Genomic DNA, 7,983 nt, shown 5'->3' with positions numbered 1-7,983 from the left:
GGGTGTAATGATGTGGAAAACCCTTATTTGTCTTAAAAAGACCAATTTTCCCTTAGAAGAGCTCAAAATTACAATTTTATCTGAAGGATCCATGCATTTTTATCGGGTTGGGTCGCTTCGGGTCACGACCCAGGTCGGATCAAGCGACCCGACCCTGGCCACCCGGACACGTGGAAGACGCCCATTGGACCAACCATCCGGTCTTAATCTATAAATATCCCGCAATCAGTGCATTTATGGTATGCTATCTTTACCCCTCCCTGCTTTTTGGTTGCTGCAGCCCTTCATCTCGCAAGCAACCTGCTTTTATAACTTCAAAACCAAACACTGACTTAAGTATCAGAGGGTCTTAGCTGGGACCCACCCCAGCAAGCCTAAAAATCAACTTCTTTTCTCAAGGCCCAATCACTAGTTTGGGAGAGTAGCGACCTCGGACTGCTTGGAGTACCAATTTGCCTGACCACGGAGGTCTAGTGGATTTCGACCCGGATCAACGCGTATGACTTGGCTATTAGTCAAGCGATCATTACTTCTTCGTCAAGGGAAGGGGAGGATTGAATGTTCTTATGGAAATGTAGACTGCTTCCTAAAGTAAGGATGTTTGCGTAGAGATGCGCCTAAAGAGCACTGCCAACAGGGGTAAATTTACATCACAGAGGGATTACAGGAGACAGTAGTTGTGCTTGTTGTTTCTGAGAATAAGAGAATGCTTCGCACATGCTATTTACCTGCACTTTCGCAAAGCTAGTGTGCGCTCTCACTAAGCTCCGGTGGGATGAATATTCAGTGGGCTATCGGAGGACTGGATTAGTTATGTGAGGCTTGAAGGGCAATTGGTCATCTTAGAAATAAGTTTGTGGTCATGAAGGAAAGAGGTTTTGTGAACCACAATACATTCATTCACATTATGACACATATATTACATTACCAAAAAAAAATCTAATTGTTTTGATCAATATTAGGCCAACTAATGCACCTAATTTTGTTGAAAAATTAAGAACTTTGACTAATCAAATTTATGTTAAAACTAGAAACTTCTCACATTAGTGTTTTTACATGTGTAAAACTTCAATTTTAAGGATTACATTCGGTATTGAAAATGGTATCAATTAAATTAAGAAGTGAATTACTATGAAAAAATCCAACTATTTCCTCATAAATTATTATAAATCTTTTCAAAAATATAATTATCCAAAATAATGATCCAATGATAAAAAATTATAATAAAATTACCTATACAACAATTTTTATAGCTCATAAGTGATATATTTAGCATTGAATGCGATGCATGTGATACTTTTTAGGTAATCAAAAGTATTAAGATTCAGTAAGAAACTACAGATGGCATCCACAAAAGCATTCCCATTGGAGCAGATTGCCTGAGAACGTCAAAATGCCTCCAAAAGTAGATGACTAACTATTCTTTTCCAAGATGTATCAGGTTTTACTCGAAAACTTTCTGCCATTTAAAGGAATGGCAATCCTGAGTTCCTTTCACAGCTGATAAGGAGGATCTGTTCATGCAGTTTGCATACCATATGACTGCTACTTAGCCGCAAATCGTTGTAAAACCCTTCACATCAGTTGCCTTCTCTTTTGGAGCGTAGATCTACTTCCTATGAAAAGTCAAATCAAGAGCTGAAATTGTTGCTGAATGAGAACCCAAATTAAACTAAGACATTTAGCAGATACTCCAGAAAATGCAGCGACTGTGAAACTTGCACAAAATCGTGGCAGAATCCTATTCCGTTAGTTGTTTCAGGTTCAAGAACTTAAACATAGTAGTGGCAGAGAACTAATCACATTTTAATTATGTATCTGGGGAAAAGAAGTTAATTTGAAGTACCACAGGCCAAGTTTTTGGATTTGAAAGATTAACCGCTTGAAGCACTTGTTTCGCAACTCATATAACTGCAAGGATAAAAAGTATTTGTAGAACTATGTCCAAAGAAGTAAAGTGTATATTCAATTTGAAATAGTCGATTGTAATATTATTGCTCAAAATGCCCGTAATACACATAATCACAATATAAATATTAGATGGATTTTGCCTAACGTACCTTTTCTTAGCTGCTCCAGGTTTATGCCATCCACAATTCGAGTAATTGTTTGATCCTGAAACATATGTGACTTTGAATTATCACTTTCAAAGTTGTGTTTTGTAAAAAGCCCGTAGAAGAAAGAAACTCTGCTATATCAATATCTACATCCTAACTACCAACATGATTCTTTGCAGAACACACAGCAGCTATTGCACAATACCAAATCGGGGAAAGAAGAAAGAAAAAGGAGCTGAATGTTGACATGATGCAAAGTTATCAATTCTATGTTGGTTGTCCAAAGTTTTCCGAGTTCATCAATGTAAAAATTTACTATAATGAAAAAACTGTTCAGAAAATGTAATGCAAACTCTTGTATTTGTGGAGTCTTTATCTATTCTGATTAATGACTTTTAGTTTATTCAGATTATCAGTCGGTTTGCTCCTGCTCCTACTGTAAAAATGACATGTAGACAGGATTCCTCCATTATCAGGACATTGGGAATCATCATTCGTATTTTAACAGCTGAAATTTTAACATTTCGTCCGAAAAATGAGCCTATCACTAACTGCATGGTATTTTTCACACAAGTCAGAGGTATGTCACTAGCTATGTGATCTTCAACAATGCATTCAGCAGAATAAGATTCCTTTTGAAAAAGATCAGAGGCAATGCAGGTCATATTTATATACTCTACAGAGTCACTAATTTCACTGTCAGATTTTTGGGGCAATGGATCACATAAAGATTTAGCTTTCTTGCTCTTCTTAAGAAGTTTAACTCCACTAGAGGGAGATTCTTTATGCAAGAAGTTTTCATCATACCCCTTCAAGTATAGTGGAAAACCACAATTAAAATATTTGCATACTTGTTCAAGTAATGAAATATAACAGTAATCGTATAAATATTATGCAACTAATGCTCAATTCGTTAAAAGAAATGCCATTGACAGATGGAGAGAATGGGCTTCAACCTTTATTTCCATGTTGAGTGTTTAGCATCTAACATATGTGCAGCCCTACACTGGCTACAACTGGTAGCACAATATTTCCTGAATTCACATTCATCTTTGCGTTTGAAATTCTTCCTTATGCGTATACCGCATTTAAAAGAAAGGTAAGATACACCAAGTTAATGGACGAGGTGATTGTTCAGTGCAGTAGATTCTCCAAACTGAATCTAACAAAACATTATGTATCCAATTGTTTGTTATGCTATCAACCTTAATATAAGTCATGTAAGCATCTCCTTTAATGAACAATTATTAGTAGGAACCAGTCAAACTAGAACTTAAGTTTATCATGAAAAAGGATAGCTGTCTTACTTCAACTATTAAGACAACTCATTCTATGTATACAACCAACCTATTTGTAATCCTTTTGCCACATCTAGGTTTGTCAACTTAAGCAACTTTATATTTATAATATTAGGATTTAAAGCAGTTTCTACTTTATTACTTTGCATTAAAAATCTAGCAAAGACTTCCGACATGATAATTTTGTATTAAATTTGCTGAACGCTCACAAATTTATGGCCTAATGGAAGGATTTCTCATTCAGACAACATTTTCTTAGTTTCGTATTTATACTCATAAAACTCAAACCAATTTCTTCAATTTGAAAAACCAACAAAACCTTTTTCATGAAGTAATCCTTTTACACTAAATCCATTGTAATGGCGTACAATTGTTTCATAAACTTGACAAGGTTGAAACACACTCAATAAGCATTCAATGTTAAAACCAAGGAAGCAACCTAGTAAAATGTCAAAATCATACAAGGAGATGTCTGAGGCTAACTTGTTACAATTGACATGTTAGCAAAAACTTTGAATCAAATACTATTTTGCACTTCATGCTAAATAGGAGTTAGTGGTTGTCCCACAAGAAAACTGGAGAAAAGCAGTAAAAATAGGACCATGATGACATCTTGTAGGAGAAAGAGTTGTTACGACATAACTTAGTTTGGAAAGTAAATGGAATTCATTAGTTTTCTCACCAAAATTCAAGACCAAAACAATGTTCAATTATGTTCATGGAATAAAAATCTTTACATGATAGGATACTATACAGAAAAATCATTTCTATGGTGCACGACATATGAGCACATCTCCAAAGATCATTTCTATGGAATTGCAAGCTAGAAACACTCATTTTCAATTGGTTTTAAAAATAATCAAAATAAAACCAAACATTTCCTACATTTTTTCAAACATTTTCTACCATTCAAAACCTCTTCGTCAAAAATATTATAAAAACTTCTAATCAATAGTACAACACATATATATACATTCCAGATTCTGTGTGTTTATAAATATCTTTACACATTTATATTTATATTTTCAAATCATGTACTAGTTCCTAACACAAATCTAAACAATTCTAAGCATTCATGACATTCAACAATATATATACTAAACATATCTCACACCATCTAAAACACAATTTTCCAACTACCACAAAATAATTCTAAACATAGTGATAGGACTTTTCTGCAAATTTTCAGTTTAAATAGGTTTTCCCTACTTGTTAAGCATATAAAAGCTCTTGTGCATGATTACATTACCATAAGGTTTAGAGGAAAATAGCTTCACTCTTTAGCCAATTGAAAGAAAACAATCTAGACTTAGATTGAAATAATAATAACTCAAGGAAAGATAGTTATTTATCCCATCAGTGAGCAAGAAAAGCATGCTTAAAAAGGCATGAGAAGCATGCTTGAGAACTTACATTAGATGAAAACCCATTTTCTAGAGTGTGGAGTGTTTATGAGGCCATCAAGGATAATGCATATTCCATATGTAGTCTCAAGAGTAGATAAAAAGACTTGCATGGCTTGTTTCCTATAGCACAAATTAGATTAAAGCTTGTGAGAGAAAACATTTACATCTCAACTTTTTTTACAACTTTGAGCTCAAAAAAAGAAGACAGAGTGAATTTGCAGATAAATGGATGATTGGCACAAAACTAATCAAATATGGGTCATGCAATATACTCATAATCACAAAAATCTTTAATAGAACCATCAATCGTGAAAACTTGGAAGCCAGGCAAAATTGAAAAGTAGAACATCTTGTTATTTACACCATTAATTAGAAAATCAATCTACATAAATATACTACAATACACAAATGCACAGACATAAACATACCTACACAGAATAAGCTCATTTCTGTTGCATCTTAGCCATTATGAGCCAAGGGATTGCATTTCTCACATTAAAATAATAAAAATACATTGTCAGGACATAAGCAAACTAAGAATAGACTTGACAAGACCACTTCATTACGCAATTTGTTACAAGAATCAAAATTACTAGCTTCATCATCATTTTTGTTACTTTTGCCCAAAAATCTATTTCTTCACAGGGTGATGAAGTTGACAAGGGTACAGCTGTAATGGAAGACGAATGAGGATAGAATACCATATATACCCCAAAGATCAATCCCAGTAACTCAACTTAATAAATCAAAGATTTCGGAAAAGGGTTGTTCAGAAAATATTTTAGAAGATTGATGTAAAAAGAACAACAAATCAGTATCTTGAGCAAAGCAAAATTCTTTTACTCTACCGAATTGAGTACTTGTGCCTTCGCACATTCTTCCCAGTTTAACCCAACTATGCTACGAAACAAAACTTACTCTAGAGACGTAAACCCCACAACTCCGAGCCGTGACCCTTGGAAGTCATGTTTAATCTTAACCAACCACCAATCCGCCAAACACACCTTTAATTTTCCAGAAAAAAGTTCAACAATGAAGGACATGAAACATATAAATTAACGGGTAAATATCAGTGCTACATTAAGCAAACTTACTGTTGGTCGAAAGTGCGATCTTGGTGCTTTTCCCTTGTCATTCTGATGAACTGGATTTGAAGAAGACGCCATGACTTAATTCCAATCGATTGAACTCTCGCGACCTTTCGAGGTTGTTCAGACGCCATTTAGGTGTGCGGGCTGTAATTTTCCGATTCTTATCGAAAATCAATCTTCAGTCACCACTTATTTTTGTTGCATCAAGTATGAGCATCTCGATTAACTGAACTGCATTGAGAATTCCATTAATACATTAACTGAATTTAATTGAATTGAATAGAGAATTCAACTGATTGAAGTTTTGGTACAAAGTGAATATCGAATTAAAATAGTGGTTCAATTCAATAAAAATCAAATTTATTTTATTTGATTTAACTTAACAAAACTGAATATAAAATTGAAAAAATTTAGTAGCTTTTAAGTTAAGTTAATTATGTTTAAAAGTGAATAGAATTGAATTTATTATATTATATATATTTATAAAATAATTTATACATATAAATAAAACTATAACATAATATATTTATGTATTTATTTTAAGAATAGGTTCAGGATTTGGGGTTTCAGTTCATCGCAACAAAAGCTGAAAACAGACCCAATGACCAAATTTTTGAATAAAAATAACCAAATCTTTGGTTAGGTATTTGATACAAATTGTAATTTCGGTTTAGTTGGTAAATTGAATAATGCACACTCCTAGAGTTATGTTGTTTTTTTTTTTTTAAAAAAAAAATATAATGTAATTATTCTATATTTTATTTTTATTTTTATATATTTTTAAAATTTTAAAAATTATTTATTATATGTTCGCAATGACTTTCACCCAGCTATTTATTAAGTATGAGGGATTAGGTTAACCGATAAAACATATATGGATGAAAACACCTCCAATATATTAATTTTATATATAATGATAATTTTTTTTAACTTGTTATAAAATATTCTATTCAGCACTTTTGAAATTAATATAGATCCTCAACCAAATTAAGCAAAATATAAGTACACCACCCAAAACAAAGAACGAATAGACAGCCACTAATCAACAAAGACTCAACCCACTAATCAACCAATATGAGTATCTCGATTAACTGAATTGAATTGATAATTCCATTAATATATCCTATTTGCAATAGATACACGTTGATGTATTGGGGTATTCTGAATATTCGGATTATCTTGTGCTGATAGATACACATTGGGATAGTGTGGGGATGGCATGTTCATTGTGATATCGTGTGTTATTACCTATATATTAGATTAGTGTGGGGATATCATTTGACGGGTATCCTGTGTTGTATATTATATGAGACTAATTGAGGTGTTGATCATTGGTAAAGCTATTGAATGATTTACTCTAGCTTGAGTAAGTATGGCCATAAAAAAATAAGCGATAATGTCAAAATGTGTTTTCATGGACTAATGTATGATTGTGGTTCTCTGTTATTTCTTATATCTGTGGTTATTAGACGATAAATATTTATTAGCTAGTGTGATTGTGTTATACTTTGACATATGTGTCTATGTATATATATATATATATATATATAGAGAGAGAGAGAAGATTGATTAGTTATACTTACTGACTTGGCAACTTATCCCTTGCCACGTATCAAGGAGCATATCAATTTTGGACTCATCGAGCCTGGAGGCTCTGCTTACAGTAGCCCTAATTTTCTAGTAAGAAACCATGGTGAGATAAAAGAGGTAAACCCGTATTGGTAGTTAACTATCAATGCATTAATAGAATATTAGAATTTTATAGTTATTATATTCCGAGTAGGGAACACTTAATTGACTGCATTAAAGGTGCAAAAGTATTTTCTAAATTTGATTGCAAGTCTGATTTTTATTAAATTAAAATGGAGAGTGAATAAAAAAAATTTATTGCATTCTCCATACCAGAGGGACAGTATATTTGGAATGTGCTACCAATGAGATTAGCTAATGCACCCTAAATATTTAAAAACAAATTGATAATCCTTTTAAGGATTATTTTGAGTTTATGTTTGTCTACATTGACAATATATTGATTGCATCTAAGAATATGAAAGATCATATTAAATATCTTATGATATTTTTGGATACATGTCATAAAGAAGGGTTAGTGCTTTCTGAAAAGACTAGTATT

The 7,983-nt window shown here is 32.8% G+C and overlaps 1 long non-coding RNA gene across 1 annotated transcript; it reads right to left on the bottom strand.

The window, feature by feature from the left end:
- LOC105164498 lies at positions 1,194 to 6,176 on the bottom strand. Its single transcript, XR_002287260.1, has 3 exons — positions 5,856 to 6,176; positions 2,061 to 2,115; positions 1,194 to 1,616 (listed from the first exon to the last, which is right to left on the bottom strand). It is a non-coding gene; the product is annotated as an uncharacterized LOC105164498 (long non-coding RNA).

This window comes from Sesamum indicum, linkage group LG6 (assembly GCF_000512975.1).
Source record: "Sesamum indicum cultivar Zhongzhi No. 13 linkage group LG6, S_indicum_v1.0, whole genome shotgun sequence".
NCBI classification, from domain to species: domain Eukaryota; kingdom Viridiplantae; phylum Streptophyta; class Magnoliopsida; order Lamiales; family Pedaliaceae; genus Sesamum; species Sesamum indicum.
This window is presented reverse-complemented; position numbering and strand designations above follow the sequence as displayed.